A 24,267-nucleotide genomic window follows, 5' to 3' on the forward strand; every position below is an offset into this window, starting at 1 on the left:
CTTCTTATGCAGTTGGACTGGTGGGGTAGGATGAGAGACACTCAGATCCTTGGGCCCCGGGGAAGTTGCTTCCCTGGCTCTGGGTCTATGGGCCTTGGTGTTGCAGGACCTAATCCAGAAACTCCTGTCTACCAGGCACAGCAGCCCCATGGTCACCAGTATCAGGTGCTCAGTCACAAACCTGGATGCTCTCCATGGGTGGTGATGCTGCAGCCTCTGACTCGGTGTCTTGGTTTCTGCTGAAGTCCAGGGCCAGGGCAGTGAAGGAAAGTGAGTCAACATTCTGAAAAGTGGCCTTATGTTTCAGGGGGCAGGGAAGTGAGGGGGCAAGAAGTAAGAAATATCTCAGAAAAGAATGCTTTCTGGGAAATTTCAAATGAGCACTAATTGTAAGCCTGCATAGCACATTGCAGTTGCGAAGTGACAGGCAGAAAGATCCAGTAGTCCGCCAAGACCCTCAACAATTTTCCAGCGGTCTGGGCAGAGGAGGAGTTTGGGAGTCGCCATTTTGGAATACTGCTCCCTATCGTCTCTGGTCATTGGCTACACTGGCTGGGGCTGATGGGGTGGGTAGAGTCCAAAATATTGTTTGGGGGAAGGCTGCAGTAGGAGAACAGAACCCAGCACCATCTCCTGCTTCCCTTTGTACTCAGAGTTGCTTGTCTTCCTTCCACACCCCATACTGCTGTGTGCAAGCAAGCAGTGGCTTCCATTTGTATCCGCTATTGCCATGGAGAGAACCAGACTTCTCCTTCCCCCAGCTCCCCAGCCATGCACAGCCCCTCCCTCTCTCCCCTTTAATCACCCCCGCTCATCATAATGACAGGCCCTTCGCTAGCAGGCTCGAGACAATGTGCTTCAGAAAACAGGAGAAATGTATTCATTTAATTCCTTTCTAGTTTTCCCCAGAACCTAATTACAGGAGTGAATTTTAAAGACTCAATAATCCCAGCCAGGAGCATGACCTCCTCTCCTGAATGCTTTAATTTGGCAACAAAGCAGACCACATTATTCCTTGCCTTTACGATACGAGAGCCACTCCGGTTCCCAAATACTTTGCTACAGCCTGCATTGTCTGCAGCGCTTACGGCCTGTCGCCTGTGAATTATGGCATTCCGGCAAGAGCGAAGGCGCAAGGAACACAAAATGGCAATGAGCTTAACCAGATGTAACAACTTCTTCAAACCTCGACTCACGTGGTTTAAAACCGTAAAAAATTAAAAAAGCAACAAATTATTGTTCGTTTCACACAATGCGAACTTTATAAGAAAGCAGCAATCTCCATAAATCATACTTTGACAAGAGCCATTACATTTGGTCTTACAGCTTAATCTTATTCCAATATCTAACAAAGGGTGGAACCTTAGGCCTGTGGACAAATGCAGCCCTCCAGGCCTCTCTGACTGACCCCTGAAATGCTCCCAGGCCACACTCCCTCTTTAGCCACCCCTATCTCCTTGGGCTACGCCCCTCACCAGCCCTGCTTCACACCCTCCTTGAGTGTTTTTGCCTGGCTGGAATGTATCCTTCAACTCTGATTAGGCCTCTTGTTTACCTGGATGGAGCAGTGTGTGTGTGTGTGTGTGTGTGTGAGAGAGAGAGAGAGAGAGAGAGAGAGTAGAAACCAGCCTAATGTACAAATCTAAATGTACATTTGATGCTGTGCACACTTTTGCTCCTGAACCCACCCACAACTTTTATGCAGCCCCTGAACGTTGACCAGATGGGAATGTGGCGTTTGTGTTGAAACGGGTTTCCTACCCTTGTAATAAAGCTGTGACAATGAGACTTTTGATTAATTCTCACCCTCTCTCAGAGCCGATAGGAAAGCTTATGGTATGCCAATATGGTATGCCACCTCTTCCTCCTTTTGGTAATGTCTGTTGTTTCTAATCTTTTGCCACTACAGGTGGCGACCATTTTAAGCACGTCCAACTGAGGCACAGTTGACGCCACTTGTAGTACTTGAGGTGGACTTTCAGCTTCAAATTCACTATGTCTGGTAATTCCCATGGGTTTAAAAGCTTCAAAAGTGATGACATGCTGGTGATGGATTTCTTACCCACCCTTCACCATAAGATCCCGGGGTGGATTACAATATAAAACAGCAGTATTTAAATGTGTTAATATAATAGAGTGAGTCTTAATAACCCCCCACATATCTGAGGTGTCAAAGGCCAGGGTAAAGAGGTTTTCATCAGCATATGTGGAAGTTTTACAGTGATGATGCTAGACAGAAATTCAGGGCTGCCACAGAAAAAACCATGTCGCAGGGTGGCCATTCCCCACACATATCAATGCAATTCCAACTATCCCTCTCCCCAGACCACACCCCTCAGAGGCCTGCTCCATGCCACCCTCAAGGTGCTTTTGATTGCTGAGAATGTGAGATAATGCCCCTTCTTTGTCTCGATGGAAGATGGCGAGAGGTCTGTCTCTGTGCAGAAACCTCTGACTTTTGCGAGGTTGGAATGCAGCCTGCTGCATGAAGCTAAGAGCCACAACAGTTGCTTCACCCACTTTTGTCTGTGGCCCCACCAATCCCTGACATGTAGCCCCGGGCATTTGGTTCTCGGATGGAAAAAGAGTCGTTAGTAACAGATTTATTATTAATCTGTAGAGAGCAATAACTTCTGCACAATGCACTGGGCGCGGGAGGAATCAGAGATCGGAGCCACTTGTCTCTCAGGGTGATGTTTTATTTTTCAACACTTTTTATTTTTATTTTTACTTTGCAGTACTGTTTAAAAGCTTTGCTGTACCCATGAAGGGAGAAAGAGGAGGGGGAGAACAGGAGATTGTTTGAGGCTTGAAAATGGAAATCTAAATATAGCACATGTCTAAATGGGAGCGTTGCTTGTATTCCACCACCCTTCTCCTTCAGCAAGCAGGTTTCGCTGGCGATAACACTCCTGGGCAATTGCTTTCTTGATGCTGTGATTGCTGGTGAAAGGAGATAATTTATTCCAGAAGATCAGCAATGAAAAATGGGTGGGTTGTGGGATTTATTTATTTTTTGCGGAGCTGCTTTTTCAGGTATGCCACCCCCCGCCTCGCATAGGACCGTTTGTCACCCAGGGATGTTGAACCCATCCAATGCCAGAACTGCCTCTTAGCGGTGCTTGAGGAATTTGATCTTATCACATTCCAAAATGAACTGATCTCCCATGCAGATCAGGCCATAAGTTGTTCTTAAGATTTTGCACTTCTCTGCAGGCCGTGGCTCCAAAATGCATTGAAAGGTATTTTATTGTGGGCTGAAATACTTTTGGAAGTGAGTTATTTGTGGAAAAGTATGTTTCAAGAAGAGTTTTGTGGCAAGTATTTTCAAACGTATGTATTTAAATACATATTTAAGTACAAATTTTCAACCAGATATAAATTTTTAAATTATTTATTTCATAAAGTTTCTAAACACCTTTATTGTAAAAAACAGAAAACCTCCCTCAAATATTAATACAGATGCAAAACAGAACAGACTTCGGAATGAGCACATGGGAAACTGACCAATTTGTTGCACCTGAACATCCTTTGGGGACTTGAGATGTGCAGCTCTGGGAGCAGCTGATACCTCATTGCTGCCCCTTAATATATTGGTCATTAAAAAAACCAACTGCTTAGAGATATACAGATTTTCCCAGATGCATCAGTTTGTTCTGCTCTGAGTTCTGATTCTCCTAAGCGTCCTGTTTAACTGGAATTTCTCATATTAATTCCAGCTTTGGACCACAAACCGCTTGCTGCAGCTTTCAGTTGATTCAGTTCATCCGTCATTCCTCCTCTGTGTTACCAGTGTGTGCATTGATACAACCCTGCCAAAAGGCTACCTAGCTGTGGTCCTAAGTACAATTTCTAGATTCTTGTTGTGCAATGTTTACCAAATGTGTGATTTCTTGATTATTGGTGCAGTGTTTTACCGAATGTATGGTTTCTAGATTAGCTTAGTTTTCGTGTTAATTGCTAACAGGAAAAAAACCTGTTTGCAATCCCATAAACCCAGAAAATTGAAATTAGGGACGGTATACTGGGGCATATACTTACTTCCTGCAGTTTTCATGGGGGAATAGAAGCACCCATGTGTGGAAAGGGTGGGGGAGTAGCAACCTGGTCCGATGATGTTTGTTGTTGTGTCACAGCACACCCACTGGTGTGAATAAAATGTTGTGTGGCATGCCAGTATATTGGTCAAAAAGCTACATAACACAACAGGTACCCCCGTGCTTCCCCCCCCCAAAAATCTTTAGGGGTACTTTCATTTTGACTCAATAAAATCACAATTTTATAGTTCAAATCGGGCGAAAAAATACAGTAAGTGGACAAAAGTACAAAGATTTACAAAATGTTTAGGGGTATGTATACCCCTGCATACCCCCCGCCCCGGAAAAAAGCACTAGCTTCCCCAGTATAAAAGGGGCGTTTGAAAACAGGACAGAAGCACTAGCATGACAGTCAGGGCAATTATCACAATATTCCCTACATTTGAATGCACTCTAAGTGAAACTGAAATGGACAGGTTTCACAGCCTAATGAACTTGCTGAGGTTTGCTGCTCCCCCTCCTTCATTACAGCGGACATCCCTGGACAAAGCAGAATTCAATCAACAGGTAGGAAGTTCTTTGAGCTCCTGGATGTTCCCAGCTATTCTTAGGTGCCTGACCTTTCTTCAGAAGCAAGAATGAACTTTATGTTGTCCCTGTGAATAATGCAAAGTTAAATAATACGAGGATGTTGAACATAGTTTTAAGAATAACAATATGGATTCTTCCCTTCCCTTCTGACTGTACTATTTTTAAACCAAATTCATTGAGATATGTTATAATTTTCCAGCTGTGAGCAGCTCAGCTAAGGTATAGGCAGTGCGAGGTCTGTTTCCTCTCTGTCTCTTTTCTAATAATTAGGAACCTAGCCAAGCAATACGGTAGAAGAAAACTTAATTTCTTCCTTTAATTTAATTTGAATAGAGAACACTGTTGGGAACATAGCAAAGCCATCCTTTTTCATTCAGTAGTTTGGGAAGCTCTCCCAGATTCTACCGCCCAGAAACGTCTCCTAGTCAACGCAAGGGATGAAAAAGGAACATTCTTCAATTAGCATCCTACAGCAAAGCAGCAGTGCGTGTTGCTGACGAAACCCACGCGATGGAGCTTGTGCGGCTCGCATGCCCTCTTCCAAGCAGTGCTTTTGATATTAGAACAGAGGGTGCAATGTTGAGCAATTAATGGATAGACTGGGTGCTTAATTGACAAAGAAATAAATTTGAGCACCCGAAGATTTGAGCATTGTACACAGCGCGTAACATGACAGAACCTGCCCAACAGTTTAAGGCTGGCACGGGAGACCTGTTTCAGCCCAAAGGCTGAATTCCCTTTAGAGCAGCCTTCTGGGGGCCCAGTGGCAGGAATGGGTGTGACCTGCCCAAAACTAGGTAGAGCAGCACAATCAGCTGGATAGCTCAGTTGATTAGAGTGTGGGGCTGATAATGGCAAGGTTGAAGGTTCAATTCCCATAAGGGACAGCTGCATATTCCTGGACTAAGGTGATCCACAGGATCCCTTCCAGCTCTATGAATCTATGTGGCTCTTGCCATCATACAGTAGGCTGTAAATGCCACAGAAACACCAGTTGCTTCCACGCACAGCCTCTCCATCTTCTATCTAGGCAAGCAAGGGGCATCTTGTTCCCATTCATCAGTTCTCATAAGGATGGTTGTGGTGTCTCTTGAACCAATGGACTAAAGTAGCAGCAAATTTGTGTGTCTGGCTGCCTGCTGTTGCTCCATCCATGTACAAGGTGCTTTACAAAGAACAACAGAGCACAGAGGAGGAAAGAAGGGGAGAGAAAGATACTATCAGGCTCAGCAGAGAGTGAAGAAGAGATAGCTGGAATGGAGTGAGAGCTGGAAGGGCGGGGGGGGGGGGAGGTGTGAGAGGTTGGTCCATGTAGCTCACTACTGCCCACACTGACTAGCAGTGGCTCTCCAGGAGGTTTCCCGAGACTTACCTGAAGATGCAGACAAATGAACCTGAGACCTTCTGTATGCTAAGTTGTATCACTGGGTTGAATATTCAGTGACTGAAAGGAAATTCGCAGGAGAATAGTGCTTGAATTTGTTTTTACCCTAGTAGCAGCAAATCCAGGTTTTGAGGGGTGCTTGGGCAAGACACCATCCATGGAAGTCCCCTCTCTCCATGAGTCTTCCACCTCAATGTCCTCATTCCCTGTTGCTGACGTGCCTCACTGTTGGTTGCTTGCATGCCGGACAGTGCCAGTGTGAAAATAGGCAGGTCCAGGTCCTCCCCGCCATTGTTGTTTGTTTGCTCCTGCACTCTGGGCCAGAGCCAGAGGCAAGTGAACAAGCCGTTTGAAGTGGTGACCTGTCAGTGCGCCCACTGCTGGTCTGGAGGTCCTCAGCTGGTGCCAAATGATGCCTTGACATCCATCTTGCACTGTAGCCAAGACAAAATGTAGTACAATTGCAGCTTATGCGCATTTAACTTCCACAATTTCAACCATGCATGGTTGAAGACTGGTTGAAATTCAAGAAGTTATATGCAAGCTTATAAAGTAAAGGGACCCCTGACCATTAGGTTCAGTCATGACCGACTCTGGGGTTGCGGCACTCATCTCGCTTTATTGGCCAAGGGAGCTGGCATACAGCTTCCGGGTCATGTGGCCAGCATGTCTAAGCCGCTTCTGGCGAACCAGAGCAGCGCACAGAAACGCCATTTACCTTCCCGCCGGAGCAGTACCTACTTATCTACTTGCACTTTGATGTGCTTTCGAACTGCTAGGTTGGCAGGAGCAGGGACTGAGCAACGGAAGCTCACCCCATCATGGGGATTCGAACCGCCGACCTTCTGATCGGCAAGTCCTAGGCTCTGTGGTTTAACCCACAGCGCCACCTGCGTCCCTTCTGCAAGCTTATAAGAGAGGTTAAAAGCTCATTTTGCTTCATGTTTTCCCGGTGTGGAAAGGGCTTTTAAGCTCTTTGCCTTTCTTAGGAGAAAAGACTTACTTGGCATGTGAGTTCAGGGATGCTCTTGCGAGATCTCAGACTGTGTGAGTTCCCATGGGAACTGCTGGCACCAGGTGTCTTGTTGTACCAGGTATTCCCAGCACAGAAAGAGCTTTTAAGCTGCCTGCCTTGCTTGCCGGACAAGGCCCTCTTATTGTGCCGGCTCCAGAAGGCAAGGGGTGCTTATGTGGTGGTGGTTACAAGGGGGCAGTTTGAGTATGCACATTTTTCTGTATACGTATATTCTGTATATATGTATTTTCTGTATATTTCTATATGCCCCCTTGGAACCAAACCTCCACAGAAGATGCACTCATACTGTAGTGGGTTCATGGTTAGAACTTGGGTCTCTCTGCTCCAATTCCAGTACTATATGCATCCAGCAAACTATGCATCAAGAGAAACCTTTCCTTCCAAAATGCCTATGTCTTTACAGAAGACAAAGAAGCGACCTTAGTTTTGTGCAGCTTAATGATGTATTTTACCAGCCAAGCAGGTCTATTGTTATTTCCTAAGAGGTTCCCTTTCAGCTTGCGCTGAATGTGTTCATTTAGGCTGCAATTGCACTTTTTATGCATTATTCTTGGGCCCCATTATTTTGCTTTTTGAGAAGAACAAGCCATTCTACTTCCCTGTTCTCTTGATGATAGATTTTAAGGCTCCTGCCCTGCTCAAGAATGAATAGCGACATGAATTTGATGACTGTTTCTGGGATATAACTTATTGAATTGCAGTCATAGGAAATTCTGCTTACCCAGGAAAAACCCACAATATGCGCTCAGCTTGGAAGCAGGTTTTAAGTGACTTGGATTGTTAAAATTATTATTGAGGTACAGGGAAGGACGGCTTCATTGCTAGACTGGTAAAGTTTCATAGCAATTTTGCATGCTGATAATTTTTTTTTCCATTCAGAGGGCATATGACTCAAGCACCAGGGCTGTGCACCATAATTATGCCAATGAGGGTTTATTTGCAGCCGTATTTCTGCCCTGCATGTAAGAGTACCAAGAAGAAAATCAGGCCTTAAAAGTTCTGAGAATACAGCTTAGGGGAGCATACACATGTTTAAGTTGTTGCAGAAAATATGGACCTCATTGTTATTAGTCTTGGCAGGAAACTGATGGCAGAAATGTTTCTGCTGGCATTTTTCAAAAGTATAGAGGTAGATTCGGGCCCCTCCTCCTATCCTAAAAGCCCCACCTTGATTGATTGTAAACAGCTTGATGCCAGGCATGTTTCCTTCAAAGAAAAGGTTCAATGAGACTTGTGGAGATGAAGAGCTTGTGAATCTTAAAGCAGTGGAGAAAGCCGTTGGTTAGTAGACTGTAATCAAAGTGTCAGAAGGGATTTCAAGAGCCATCTAGTCCACCCCCTGCTAATGTAAACAATCTGCAGCTGCCGGTAGATGGCCATTTCGGTCCTGTTCTGCGCTTGTCACATTCAGTGCTGCCTCTGCTCTGCCATAATTCAGCTTTCACTAAAACCCGGGTTGTTCATCTTACGATCCACTATGACTGAAACTCACTAAATTAATTATGTAATCAATAATATAATTGATTTCAATGCATCTCCATGGAAGAAAAACATTAAAAGCAATGCCCCCCCAAAAAAAACTATTTAAGGAGCATTTGCAGGCTAAAGAAACAATAGCAAATACTATTCTGCATTCGCTACCATGATTTCCATTCCTAACCTCCAACAAACATGCAAATTGTAGCATGTTCCACTCCCATTTTCATTTCTAATGGAATTCTCCAACATCCCTAGTGGCCATCAGAAATAGAAAGAACCACCTTCTGTCAGCCTATTTGCTGCATCTATAATGCAATTTGCAAAAGCAAGCCTGCCCTACACTAGTGGCATAAGAGTCTTACACCATACTTAAGATGCTTCCAATATTTAATAATGTATTTATATATAAACCACCCTTCCCCCTCAGGAGCTCAGGATGCTCTTCCCCTCCTATATGATCCTCACAACTATCCTAAAGATGGTGACTTGCCTAAGGAGCACCTGGTGCATGGGCAGCCAGTCTGGTGCCCTCTATGTGGGCTGCAACTTCAGTCATCTCTGCCTATTGACCATGCCAGCTGAGGCGGATGGGAGCTGTAGTCCAAAACATCTGGAAGGTGCTACGTTGGCTACACCTGACCTAGAGAGTGTTATACCTGCATCATTTGAATCTGGGTCTCCTCAGTCATTGTATCTGGCATTGTATCAACTGTACCATGCTTGTTTTAAGAGACTGTCCCCGTAGGGACAATATTGGAGTCTGGGGGCTCTAGTCAGCTAAGTGCTTTTCAGAGTAGACTCATTGCTCTTAATGAAACTAAGTTGGTCCTGACCATCAACTTCAATGTGTCTGCTCTGAGTAGGACTAGAATTCCACCCTGGGATAATGGACTCCAATATCTGATGGAGACTCCTCCATTACTTTCAGAGGGTAGCATGATGCAATCTAAGATTCTTCAGGTAGGTAGATTTACCTTAAAGAAGAGACATGTGGAGGTGGTGGATTTACCTTAAAGACAAAGTGTTTGAGGGTTTGTTTTTTTAAACAACAACAACTGGCCAATGGAGGCAGCAAATGCTACACCACAGCACAGTGTCATCTCATGGATTATTCTCTTCCAAAAGAAATACAACAGGGCTACTGGTGCCTGAAGTGGTGCCAAAGCTTTTATTTTATTCCACCCCATGCAAAATGAAAAACAAAAAAACCATTTTATATTTAAGGGAAGACTAAAAAGGTAAAGGTAAAGGACCCCTGACAGTTAAGTCCAGTCGCAAACAACTCTGGGGTTGCAGTACTCATCTCGCTTTACTGGCCGAGGGAGACGATGTTTATCTTCAGACAGTTTTTCCAGGTCATGTGGCCAGCATGACTAAGCCGCTTCTGGGAAAACCAGAGCAGTGCACGGAAATGCTGTTTACCTTCCCGCCGGAGTGGTACCTATTTATCTACTTGTACTTTTTTGGTGTGCTTTTGTTTTTTTAAAAATATTTTTATTAAGTTTCTTTCCTTACAGTCAAGAATATACAGAATAAAGACAAAAGACAAGGAACAAAGAAAGAAAAAGAAATATATAACAATCCAACTTTCCATAATGTTTTTAACAATCCAACTAGACTTCCTCACATCCTCCAAACCCTGCGTTCTTTGTAATAAAAGCGTCAGCAATTTTTTACCTTGTTCCAAAACTTACTGTATCTTTCAATTATCATGTTTCTAAATTCCCAATGTTGTATCCCAATTCTTGTACATTTAAGATAAACATAATAAAATTATTTCATGTTTCCACTTCTTCTTTCTTATAACTTAGTTTTCAATTCACCTAATCGAGTTGCTGAAGCAAAAGTTTCCTAATCGTGCACATTTAACATTCATACAGCTTATAATGTTTTTGCAAGTAGTCCTTAAATTTTTTCCAGTCCTCTTCCATTATTTCCTCTCCCAAATCTCGAATTCTGCCTGTCATTTTTTGGTGTGCTTTTGAACTGCTAGGTTGGCAGGAGCTGGGACCGAGCAACAGGAGCTCACCCTGTTGCGGGAATTAGAACCACTGACCTTCCAATCAGCAAGCCCTAGGCTCAGTGGTTTAGACCACAGCGCCACCCACATCCCTAAGGGAAGCCTACTCTCACCCAAAAGTTATTTGAGTTTGCCAATCCCCCAAATCCCCAATACCTCCTTTGGTAGGTTGGGATGGGAGAGAGATCTTATCCCGTTCTTATTTAGAGGATTTGCACTAAAAGGATGAATTATGGAATTATGGAGAACTAAATGTAAGACTGGGAAAATGAGAACCCCCCTTTTTTTTGTTTTAGGAAAACCAACATGGACAGATTCACCCATCCCTCTGGGTGGGTGGGTCTTCACCACTAATCTTTGTAATTACTTGGTCCAGAGTACAGATTTGTCCAACTCTTATGTTTCAATGTGTTATGAATCAAGCATTTATTCCCCACAAAGTACTTCTCTGGCTTGAACTTTTCAAAAACATGTTTCTGCAAAATATGCCAGGTGTCCCTTAAGATTTCATTTATTTATTGTCCAAGACCTGGACATGAAGTACAGTTGTTGCTCATACACAGCTGTGAAAAAGCCTTCTAAAGCTTATATATCTTCATGCTCCAGGGAAATGTGCTCAGCTCTCTAACTCCCAAGGCTCAGAAGCCTTTCCTGAGTTGTGTCCTGTATCAGTAGTTCAGGGAGTGCACAGTTCCCTGGAGAAAGAGAAAGAGAAAGAGAAAGAGAAAGAGATGCATTTGTGGGAGAGATCAGGGGTCTGTTTCACCTGCAATTACTGTCCAGGACTTAGGCAACTGTCTCTCTTTCTCCCCCTCTTCCTCCCATATCCCTATATATTTTCATTGGAAAATTGAGGTGTTTCAGCAACAACAAGGAGAGCAAAATGAGTCTCGCAACACTACACAGATGGAGATAGCTCTCAGAAAATATGTGAACTTTTGGCTCGTAATCACCAAGCAAATTCCAAATTTATCTGAATGGTTTCCACCCACCACAGGTTTAACTGTGTTGTCAGGGCAGATGCTGAGAGGGGTATGTGTGTTTCTTTTAGCTCAGTGATACAGTCCGTACCTTGTGTGCAAAAGCTCCCAGATTCAGTCCCCAAGATCTCCAGACAAGGCTGAAAAAGACCCCTGCCTGAAACCATGGAGAGCAGCTGCCAGTCAGCGTAGACAATACTGAGCTAGATGGACCTCTAGTCTGACAATGGAACTACTAAGAGGCCCCCTCTGGCAGTCCTTGCACCCGAGGAGGTCTGTAGGGAAGGAGGCAGTTTTTCAGCTCTTTGGAGCCTAAGTTGTTTGGGGTTTAGATGCTAATGGGAGCGCCTTGAATTGGGCCTAGAAACAAACTGGCAATCGGTGCAGCTATTTTAGAACAGGGGTTATACAAGTTCTAAATGGAACACCAGCTGCATTTTGGACTCTTCTTATAAAGGAGGTGCTACCAACTAGAGCCACTTTGCTTGTGTCTTGATATTGGCAGAGACTTTTTGCTAAACATCTCCCCTTGGCGTGTCCTCCCATTTCTTGAGACTGCTGCCTCCTTCATTTTACTGAGGAGAGCACTGTTTTATTTATCTGCTTGCACATTCCTGTTGCTAAATTTAGGGGTAGGGAGAAAAACTTTAAAATGCAAATATTTGGCTGTCCAGCTACAGCGTTCTGCTTCTCAAATGTGTCTTTTAGGATATTTTTAAATATATATTTGGAATGCAGTGGAAATGTACAAAGAGTGGTCTCTCATGCTGTGTCCTGTTAGGACAATGTCCTTCTATCATGTATAGGTAACTTTAACTGTGCAAACTTTGCTCCACAGAGGAAACAGTGAGCAAAACACAGGAAAGGATGGACTCTTTGAGCTGAAGTGCAGGAGCAGATAGGCCCTCAGTATGGATGTGCACTGACCACAGGATTTGTCTTGGATCCTGGTTTGGTGCTTTGGGAAACAGTTAAAAATAATCAAAATTATATTTCATTTAATAATGTGAATAACTTTGCTTTAAACGTATTAGGCTACCTGGGTGTGATCAAGCCAAAGTTCAGCACCAAAAGTGTGGTTTTCAATGGGGCTCTGCTTAGAAGAACTAGTATCTTGATCGTGCTCTCTGAATTTAAGTATTGTCCCCATCTTAATCCCTACACCCCGTTCTAGATAGATGACCAGACCAAGCTCTCTGAAATGAATTGGAACTGGGCAAGGATGGGTCACGCATCCAGCTAGCTCCTCAAAAATATTGTGAGCAGCAGCTTACAGGAATCCTTCCTACACGTTTGGGGCAGGGAGGGGAAATGTTTGTGTTTTGACCCAGTTGTACAAAGAATGCCTTCATCTTATCCCGTGGAGAATAAAACTGGTCTCTGGCACTCCCCAGAATATCTCTATCTTGGCCCAGCCCGTGAGCATGGGCAGTTTGTATGGAAACCCAAGCAGGAGGTTGAATCAGGAGCCAAAGGAGTTTATTTCCAAGAAGGAGGTTTGTTCCAAGCAGGCACATGTATGTGCTCAGGCATGAACAACACCTTTGGCAGCTCCAGGGGAGATCAGGATGGTTGCTAACACATGAGCAGGATAGCCTTGGATGTTGCTTCAACAGCAGCGTGGAATTCATTGAGGCTGTGTGCTGACATATCAGCACGATAATCTAAGATGTTGCTTCAGCGGCAGCCTGAATTTGAATAGGCCGCATCTCTGCCACCACAAGCAGAACCTTCTTGTATTTAAAGTGGGTTGTTGTTGTTTTTTTACAGCAGTGGCTCTGATTGTATTGAGGAGGGGAATAGTATGCCTGAAGGAGCATCTCCACCCCCATCGTTCAGCCCGGACACTGAGGTCCAGCTCCGAGGGCCTTCTGGTGGTTCCCTCACTGCGAGAAATGAGGTTGCAGGGAACCGGCAGAGGGCCTTCTCGATGGTGGCACCCTGTGGAACGCCCTCCCATCAGATGTCAAGGGAATAAACAACTATCTGACTTTTAGAAGACATCTGAAGGCAGCCCTGTTTAGGGAAGTTTTAAATGTGTGATGTTTTGTTGTGTTTTTAAAATTCTGTTGGGAGCTGCCCAGAATGGCTGGGGAAACCATGATGGGCGGGGTTTAAATAATAAATTTATTATTATTATTATTATTATTATGGCTTGGTCATGGTTTCTGGGGTGGAGCTTGAGAACCAGAAGATGATGTCAATGTGACCTCTTCAGGTCATAGGATGAACTACCTCGGGGAAGGCGTATTCGGGGTCTGCACTGGGTGTGAATCCTTCCCTCACTCAGCCACTCCATTAGAGTCTATAGTCTTATCACTGAATGTGGAAAGCTTAACCCCAGGATCACTAAAATCCTTAGTGAAACCAACTTGAAAGATGTCGGGACAGAGCTGGGGAACGGCTGTAGCTGAGTGGAAGAGCATATGCTTTGCAAGCAAAAGGTTGCAGGTTCAATCCCTGCCATCTCCAGGTTGGGCTGAGAAGCCCTAGAGAACCACTGCCCCTCATTGTTGACAATATTATCCAGATTGACCAATGCTCTGACTCAGTATATGTTCTGATGACAAAAAGTCCATGAGACCTACAGTCTTCTGGAAGTACCCTTAATGCCATTTTTTTCAAAGCAAGGGTGCTGTTTCATTTGCAATCCCCAGTATTAATCCAATGAAAAATCAAGGGTGTGTAGTTTGCTTTCACAAAGAAGGCTTTGGGAAATCCAGGGCATTTTCTCTTGAGAACTAAATTACATTCTCTAGCTTTTCGCTGCTTGTGTATGAATGCGGGCCCTTGCTTTGAAATGTCCTGTGAGGCATGGAACGATTTCATCAAGAAAAACCCACAAAATCTCCGCCCACCCCTGTCTCTTGTTGCCTGGCAAATGTCCAGCTGAGGAACCTGGACAATCTCCGGCAGAATCATGTCTCTCTGCCTAGCATCTCCTACATTCCTCTCTGCTTATTGCTACTATAGGAGTGTACAAATCAAGTACAGTAACTCCATGGGAGAGCACCTGCTTTGTATGCAGGAGATCCTAAGTTCGATCCCTGGTATCTCTGGGTAGGGCTGGGAGAGACCCCTTGTCAAAAACCTGGGGGAGCCCTGCCAGTCAGTGTAAACAGTACTGAGCTAGATGGGACAATAGTATAAGGCAGCTTCCTACATTCAAGTCCTGATTTCAGTCCTGCTATGTTTGTGTATCCGTACTTGGGGTGACATGCTTTGGCAGCCTTTTTCTCAGATACTTGAACGAGTCTAGGCAGAAACACTTGGAGGGGCTGTGAGTGACTTCTGCTATATGTACTGTAGCTTGATTCCCCCTTGCTGACTGCAGCCAATTTCCATCCTCATCGCAATCTGTAAAGGTGCAAATGTAGCTTTTCACGAAGACTTCTGGTGCTGACTTCCTCCGAAAGACACCAGCCTTGGCAATTGTGCAGTGAACTTCCAACAGATTGACAGAAACTATTCACCGGAGGGTGGGGGGAGTATTTGCACACATCAACATAGTTTCTTCGTCTAAAACAAAACAAAACAAAAATCAATAGCAATTCTTGCTGCCGGACCAACAGGGGGAATATCTGTTTACAGTCCTTACTGCCTCATAACTCTTGGATTTGATTCTACCTGGTCCATGGAGGGAAACTTTAACACTTAGCCAGCCAACGGAGTCACTCCTGAGGGTTATGCTCTCTTATAGCCTGTAGCCATATCAGAATTAGAAAAGGGAACCAATGTAACTCCACACCCATTGATTAAACCGAGGATGGAGCACTGGTGTATTTTCACTGGGAGAATGTGGACAGGAAAGATTCCCATGTGGTTGAGGCCAGGGAACTATGTATGAGATTATGTATCGGTGTATATGCCATCAGCATCACTTAAGAATGCATTTCCCCTGTTTACCATTTTTAAATGATTTTAAATATATATTTATAATATATAAAATATATTTATTGTTCCTAATAATATGCAGAGATGTTTAGCAGAATGTTATAGAACACTGCAATAATGCACAGTTATTTTGAATAGCCTATGAATTCTAAAAAATGCAAGTTTAATATTTTATTAAAAAGCCACATCATCAGTCATTTAAATATATTTCAATATTAATATTCTTCATCATCACCTTTCCCCAAGTTATTTTACTATTTCATTTACATTCCCTACTCTTAGACTCCCCCCAGCAGAGACTTGTTCTTTGTTGTGCCAATGTAGAATAAACAAACTCATTTTTTAAAACTACAATCCCCCCCATTGTTCCACTATTAACATGTGTGTTGCTAAATTTTTTCTTGCTGATTTCACTCCCCATACGGTGACAACATGGCTAGGTAGCAGAGCATATGGTTTACCTGCAGAAAGTCCCCAGTGCAATCCTTGGTATCTCTAGTTTACAAAAGGGAGCATGGAGTATGTGATCATAAGAGCGGGATTTGGGAGGGGGGGACTCCTGCATGAGAATGTGGAGAGCAAGGGTGGGTGAACCTGTCCATTGTGGTCTGCATGCCCAGGTGTCTCCCCACCCTATGGTCTGCCAAAATTCCACGAATAATGAGACATGACACTAGTGTTTGGGTCAAATCAGGCCACAACTTTTATTGACCACAGATGTAAGACACTGGGCGTAGGCATCAGGGCCTCCCTCATTGGATTGTGAAGGGCAGGGTGAGTGCTTCCACCAGGAAGGGTGAGCGGACTTCTCCCAGTTTCTTACTTTCCAGATCTTCACTTCTCCAGATTTCTAGATCAGTTTGTATTTTTTCAAGTTCTCATGAAAACACATCAGCATTTAAGTGCAAATTTCTCCTTCTATGCACATTTTAAATGTAATCTTGTCTAATATACATATTTTGCAAAGCAAGTTTGCCTAATATCATGTCTTTTTCCACGATATTTTATGTGCACTTTAGCCTAATATAATGCATTCAACATTTGGAGAAGTGTGAGTTGGAAAGGCTGGCTGTGTTTTGGTCCCCATTGTTTTGGAAAGTGTGAATTAGATTAAATGTGAACTGACTCCAATTTATCCCTCATCCCTAGGGGAGTATTCCATCCAATTCTGGTGTAGCCTATGGACAGGTGGCACATGGGTGTCCTTTTCTAGCTCTGCATTATCTTTTTGAGTTGGAACACATTATTTCATCGTTGTATCATTTAACAAACTCATAAAATAAATCGTAGAAACCTTATGCTCTGGTTTTGATAGGTCAAAGGCATTTATTTTGAACTTGGCTATTTAATTTTTGTCCACTGTAGGCAAATTTTTCTTACAAATTCCTTGTGGAATCTTCCTACCTTTCTTCCTTTTCCTCTCTCTCTTCCTCCCTCCTTGTGCGTCCCTTGATTTCATGCATGTCAGATTTGCCCATATGAATCAGACTCGCATATTAAATCAGCATTGAAAAAACCAAACAACAATAACAGCGATGCACAGTTTTAGCAATGTTTTCCAGAAATAACTGAAATGTGGCTGAGACAGTGTTCAAAATAAAATTGAAACTGTGCAAGTTACACAGACGTATTTTTTTCAGGCAGAGAAATAAATACAGCCATGGATAACAAAAGGTCTCACAAAGAAGCACATAGTGATTTTACATTTCACGCTGTGACATAATCCAGCATGATTGTAACTCAGAGAGGGAGAGAGACGTCTTGCTCATTCCCAAATCTTAACAAGTAACATTGAATTATATTCATTTTATTTCAGGAAAGGAACCCGACTTTAACAAGCTTATGCTACAGAAGGAAAGGCTGAATGAATCTTGAAACAGGGAGCCCAAGACAGTAGCAGGTCTTTTTCAGGTGAGTCACTTGTTTCTATAGTTTATCAGAATTTCAAAATGTACCCTTAAAAATGCTCTACAACAGCCTAGAAGAAATGAGATGGGGCTTCAGGCTTATCATTATTACGACTACTGTTTAGGGAGTTAAGTTCACCTTAGAACTTACATACCTTGGATACTAATTTTGTCTGTCCAGGTGGCTATTATATTCCACTGGAGCATTCAGGTTGTGCAGTACCACTCCCACCCTCATGCTGAAGTGGTCCGGCACAAAAGCTGTGGCGTCAAAGGAAACCAAGATAAGCACAGCGACAATTTGCAGTGTTGGGAACAACATAATCCAATCAATAATTTCACATCTGTAGTGGGAAAGGAAACCTTGGTTTCAACTGAGCTCTAAGCAATCAAATCAAACTTGCTGATAAATTCTAATTCAACAGTTTTTACCATAGACACTCCCTCTGAAATATTTTTTGTTGGAATTTGATGACTGTGAGGCCAACTGCAGAGTATCCTGGGTGACTGAAATTTTATCCCTCTGGATTCTGAATGTTGCCATTTTTTAATGTCTAAATTGGGTCCATTTTATGCTCTTGCATGGAGATTGGCCCTGTTTCTGGTAGAGGAGGAGGTCAGTAGGGCATGAAATCTCAGTGACTCAGGAAAACGTATTTCTTTTTAATTACATGGACCCTCTTTATACAGTTAATATGTGAAGGTGACTCACATCACAAGAACATGGTACCAGTGTTCCTGCCTCAAATTGACAACATTGGCTCTGGTTTGGGAATTACAGAAAAAAAATTATAAGGGATTTTGTACCTAGTCCAACCCCTATAGCAGGGATGGGGAACCTCAGGCCCTCTAGGCTTCTCTATCTGGCCCTCAGAACTCTTCCCAGGCCACACCCCTCACTGGCCCTGCTTCACATCCCAAGTCTTTTTCCTTGGCTTGAACTCTGGTAAGGCCTCTTGCAAGTCAAGTAGGTGACTAGAGAGGGGTGTGCTTGTGTGTGCCATAGGTGAAATGTACACATGCTGCCCCACTCACTTTTGCCTCTGGCCCCACCCACCACTGGCATGTGGCTCTGGGAAGTTTTCTCAAAGGGAATGTGGCCCTTGAGCTGCAAAGGACCTCATCCCTGAGATATGGGAAACACCCATCAGATGCCTGTCTCCTTTCTCTTTGAAGTCTTTCAGCAAGGGAAGGCCCTTCAGGCAACACCAGAGAGCAAAGCTTTGGATGAAGGCGCACTATGATGATGTCACAATGACATGGAGAGAAACCATTGCGGGGATGCCATTTTCAGTGGCCTCCCTGTGTTGCCCCAAGTTTGTAGATCTTACTCGGACAGGGAATGATGCTTGGCTCCTGTGTTTTCTCGGGCTTTTGAATGCATTTTTAAAAAAAGCTTTCTGTTGTAGTATTTCATCTCCTATTGCTTGTGAATTGTATTTTAAGATATGTGGTTTTCATTAGCCAATCTGACCCTCAGGGGAAAGTGCCTTGCATTTTACAGGATTGTATTCTGCACAGAGAAAGGTAGCTCACGGACATTGGGTGCTTATTCTTTCCTTTGCTCTCTGTACTGAACGTGCGAGGTTATGATTTCCAGCCTCTGCCAGTGAAGGAAACCAGGCCATGTGTGAAAGAACAAATCTTGCTCGCTGTTAGCATTTGACCTTTTAGAAAACTGATTTCCCCAATTTCCTGATCCAGGCATCGAGGAAGTCTTACCAAGGGAACATTCACAGAGTATTCGGGGAGGAAAGAAAGAAAAAAGAATCATTAATAATTCAAATTGCCTGAATTAAGGCAGCAGGTCCATTCTTTATGCAGTGTTTGAATTAGTATAATCTTATTTCCTTTATTTCCTGTGCAACCTTTTATTAAATCCCATTTTGTCACTGCACAGCATTAGGTCTCCCTCCTCCCACCACTCTCTGAAAGAGGAGATATGGTAGGCGGAAGTGCTTCCAAAATACTCCTCATCCAAATTTCTCCCCAGATAAATTGTTTATTTTAAGCATGCAAACATTTACCGTTCCTCAACAAGTCCAATGTAGCTAACAATATAATTTAAAACAATAGCTCAACAGGGGTTTAAAAAAAAAAAAAATTGACCACAGCAATAAAGCAGACAAAAATGAAGATTACTCAAAGCACACCCATTGAAATTAATGGAGTTTACCTAGTCATATCCATTAATTTCCATGGGTCTATCCTGAATAAATTTTGCTCAATACCACCCTGTGGTTCCAAGGCAGAAATAGGGAACCTCCAGGCCAGGGGTTGAATGTGGCCCTCCAGGCCTCAATATCTGGCCCTTAGAACTCTCCCCAGACCACACTGCCTCTCTAGCAAACACACTCTTTACTGGCCGCTGCTTTGTACCATCCTTGAGTGCTTATGCCTTTGAACATAGTGCCTTTGAGCATAGGTTTGCTCACAAGGTGATGCTGTCCTTGGGCTGAAAAGGTTTCCACCCTCACCCTCCTTGAACAAATGATTAAAATGAACACCCATCGACACCCACCCACCCCGCAGTCCTCAAATCAGTCATTAACCCACCCTACGTGCACTTAGGTTGTCAAAAGGTGCTTGCCTTCTGCCTCCAGAACATGCTATTAGGGCAGCCTCAGCCACCTTATCCTCCAAGTTTGCCCTTCAAATATTGATTTGCCTTCGTTGCTCACACCTTAATTACATTGATCTCGTTTGCACATACTTGTCATTCAAACTGCTTAGCAATTAGAGGAGGGTGACTAAGGAAGGTATTCATTTACATGCAGCCAGGTAGCGCTTTTATTTAAGAAAGTTTTCAATCTTCGAATGTGTTTTAATATGGTATTGCATGCTTTCCCCTTCAAATTGCATGTCGCTTTGAGGCCAAAAAAAGAAATAAAAATGCAGCAAGCAACTATAAATAAAGAAAGAAAGTAAGTAAGGTCTATTCATGGAGGAGAGGTCCATTGATGCCTATTAGCCATAATGGCTATGCTCTGACTCCACAGTTAGAGGCAGCCATGATTCCAAATACCGTACCTGTTGCTGGAAACCACTGGAGGAGAGAGCGCTCGTGTGCTCAAATCCTTCTTGCAGGTTTCGCACAAACATCTGGTTTGTCAGTGTGAGAACGGGATGCTGGACTAGATAGGCCATTGAACTGATCTAGCAGGCTCTTCTTCTTGTGTTGTTAATGTTCTTGTGTTCTTAAGGTAGATGTAATCTGTCTCCCGGGACACGGGTGGGGCTGTGGGTTAAACCACAGAGCCTAGGACTTGCTGATCAGAAGGTTGGCGGTTTGAATCCCCGTGACGGGATGAGCTCCCGTTGCTCGGTCCCTGCTCCTGCCAACCTAGCAGTTCAAAAGCACGTCAAAGTGCAAGTAGATAAATAGGTACCACTCTGGCGGGAAGGTAAACGGTATTTTCGTGCACTGCTCCGGTTCGCCAGAAGTGGCTTAGTCATGCTGGCCACATGACCCGGAAGCTGTATGCCGGCTCCCTTGGCCAATAAAGCGAGATGAGTGCCGCAACCCCAGAGTCTGCCACGACTGGACCTAATGGTCAGGGGTCCCTTTACCTTTTTAATCTGTCTCCCAGCCTCATCTCATAATTGTAGGGGAAAGAAGTCACACTGCTTAAGAACAGTAGTATGTCTTTGAATACCAGTTGCTGGAGAATATGCGTGGGAGAGGGGGAAATTGGGACCATGCCCTGCTTGCGGGCTTCTGATTGGCATCTGCTTGGCCACTGTGTGAAATAAGGTGCTGGGCTAGATAGGCCTTTGTTCTGATCCAGCAGGCAACAAAAGAAGTGCCCTGGAGGATCAGACCTAAGGTGCAAGCATAAATATGCAAAGAGGGTGCCTCTGGGGAGTTTCCATGCAGGCCATGAAGACAACAGCCCTTCCTCCCTTACATGGTCCCAAGGGGTTTCAAATCTAAACTGACACAGAGAAAGGAAAAGGAAATGGAGGAGGCAAAGACAGGAGAAGAACATGGATTTTTTAAAATTACAGTAACACATATTTTGGCTTGAATACAGCAGGGAGTGGAGAATATGGGAACCTGCGGTGGGGAGGACCTACCTCACAGGACTATGACTATGAGATAACATATGTGAAATACCTTGAACCATCAAAAGTCCCATTATAACATAACATAACATAAAACATAACACAACACAACACAACACAACACAACACAACACAACACAACACAACATAACATAACATAACATCATAACATAATTTTAATATTGCTCATTGGCCGAAATGGCTTCTAAGCAGTTTCCTAGTATACAACGAATTAGAAAAAATATAGCCACACACATTTAAAATGCACAATAAAAATAATAATCAAAACAATAAAATGAAACACCCATAATTAAAATGTACAATAAAAAGCCAATCAAGACAGCATAATAGTTGAAACCGCAATTAAAACAATTTACAGAGGATGTTCAAGCGGATCAGGGGAATGCTTGTCTAAAGAGGTGTGTCTTCAAGAACAAACAGAAAGCCAATACTGATGGAGCCTCTCATATTTCAGCAGGTAGAGCATTCCACAACACTGATGCTGTCAGTGAAAAAGCCCACCTCTGTGTTACCACAACCCAATAATCACCAGGCTGTTGCAAAAGTAACTAGGTTCCATCTGTTAATCCTTATGGCCCTACTGGGTAGTGGATGAGAAGGTGGTCTATACAGTCAGCAACAATGTGGGATGAGGGCTACTTTACATTAGCACAACCCCCAGAAGCCTCTGAAACTAGAGTCACAACTGTATGTGGTGAAGATTGCTCAGGACAGATTTTTGATGCAAAGGAGAATTGGTGAATAGGCATTAAACTGGCTGAAACTGGGCAAAAAGCGCTCCTAATTTTATACACCAGGGTCTGCACAGTGGTGACTGATCAGGAAAGAGGTTTGGGGGTTGTGGTAGATCAGTCAAAGAAAATACTGGCCCAGTGTTTAGCTGTGCTGAAAAAGGTGAATTCCATATTAGGGATCATTAGGAAAGGAATTAAGACTAAAACTACCAATATCATAATTCTGCTATATAAATCCATGGTTTTTTGAATACTATACGCAGTTCTGGTTCCCCCATGTAACGCAAGCAATGCACAAAGGAGATGGGGGGCAGTTTTACTGCCAATAGTATTCCCACACATGTTTCTCGCGAGGCAAGATATTACACACACACCTTCAATATGTTTCCTATATTAAATTTGATTAATTAAGAAATAAAATTTATGCTTTTAACCGCCCCCTCTGAAATGCCAGGTTTGCAAAAAAAGCAATGTGCCTGATTCTAGAGAGCAAAGTGGAAAGAATCAGATGACTGTTTAAAGAAGCAAAGAGTCAACCATTCATAAGAGCTCACAGTTTCCATGCCAACGCAGTTCCCTAGGGGATATCTAAGGAGAGACAAATGCCGTGAAATTTCTACAAAGCATGCTTAGCTTGGGAAGCCTTCTCCAGAAGGCTGTGTGTGTGTGTGTGTGTGTGTGTACACACATCCCACCTGTCTCCCAAACTGATTTTGTAATGCCACGATTTGTATATTAGTGTTCAGTCACTTTGTTCCTGTCATATCCCCCATCACCAGACCCTTAATCCCACCACCGTCTCCATAATATGCAAGAGCAGACGCCAAGGGTCAGGCTTCAGGGCAAACAAACTCTCCTTCATGGAAAGTTATGAAAGAATAGCTGAATGACTGCAGAGATATCGCCTGGTGTATGATTTCATTTTACAGATTTATAAACCGCTTCACAGCTTGAGGCCACCCAAGTGGTGCCAGTATCCAGACACATAGATGTTGGCGCGTTTTACGGTTTATTTTAATTATCTTTAAATGTTTTTAACTGTTTTAACATTTCTTCTTAGAGGTCTGACAAAAATCAAGCAGTATAAAATGTTGTTAAATAAACATGCCCACAGCTCTGCATCCCGCAACCATACAAGTGAGACGAATCATTGCAGTCCAAGGGGCACATTCTAGCCAGATTAAAGCACTTGAGGAAAGTGACGGCAAGGCCAGTGAGCAATGCGTGACTCCCAGGGGCGAGGTAGAGAGGCCTGTGGTTGCATTTGGACCCCTGGGCCTAAGGTTCCCCATACATGCTCTATAATCTCCTAGTGGCTCAAGCAGGCTAATCCCCACCCCTCGCTCCCCCAATTTTTCTTTCCTCTCTGTCTCCAGGTTAATACTTTTGACATTCCATAGTTTAGCTGTCTCCACCATAGACTTTATTGCTGGGCTTGTTCTAGTCCACTTTATGGGGTTCTCTCCATGAATCGACACCCACATCTTCCATTATAGGAAATGATGATAATAGAACAGGACTAACAGATAGATACACATCTCTGACTGCCAGGTCTGCAGCTGGGTGCAATCCGCTTGAAGCAGAATCTGCTGCCATCCCTAACAACCTACTCCTTTGGATGCCTCAGGTGAGGACCGCCACTTTGAGGTTTTTTGTTTACAATCAAGTGGTATATAATTTTTTACGAAACAAAATAAATGAATAGGTGCTCGTTTTCTGATATGGAGATTTCTCAGCCGATCTGGCATTCCATTTTCTTAGGTCTGCATTGAAGATCCCCTCATTTCAATATCCATTTGGAAAGTAGCACGTATGTGATTCAGCTGAACATCTTACCAAGTTTGTTTATTGCAGCTCTCTTGGAAATTAGAAGATTTAGTACATAAAGGGAAACACTGTGAAGTTTATTTCCCCTTCCTGGTGCTTTTTCAAACACTCTAGAGAGGTTTTTGAACATCCTTCAAAAAGCCTTTGCAGCTGCAGAACTTACCAGTCCTCTTCCATTCATCTAAATTAAGCAGAACTTTCCTCCCTGCTCACATAAAGGTTCTTTATTCACATTGGTCTTCTGTTGCTGGAAACAGTGAGATTATCATGTAGTCAATGAGATTTGGCTATG

At 43.5% G+C, this 24,267-nt stretch overlaps 1 protein-coding gene across 6 annotated transcripts in view; it reads left to right on the top strand.

Moving 5' to 3' along the window:
- Positions 1-24,267, top strand: part of SMPD3 (sphingomyelin phosphodiesterase 3) — a 131,223-nt gene that overhangs the window by 24,144 nt on the left and 82,812 nt on the right. For 4 of the 6 annotated variants that reach the window (XM_077931741.1, XM_028739568.2, XM_077931744.1 and 1 more), the window contains one exon: positions 17,238-17,332. The gene's annotated coding sequence lies outside the window, so the exon portion shown is untranslated. Of the gene's footprint in view, positions 1-17,237; positions 17,333-23,909; positions 23,988-24,267 lie in introns of all 6 variants that reach the window. The other 2 variants (XM_077931742.1, XM_077931745.1) reach the window with 1 other exon arrangement.

The sequence above is a fragment of the Podarcis muralis genome, chromosome 7, assembly GCF_964188315.1.
Source record: "Podarcis muralis chromosome 7, rPodMur119.hap1.1, whole genome shotgun sequence".
Lineage (NCBI taxonomy): Eukaryota > Metazoa > Chordata > Lepidosauria > Squamata > Lacertidae > Podarcis > Podarcis muralis.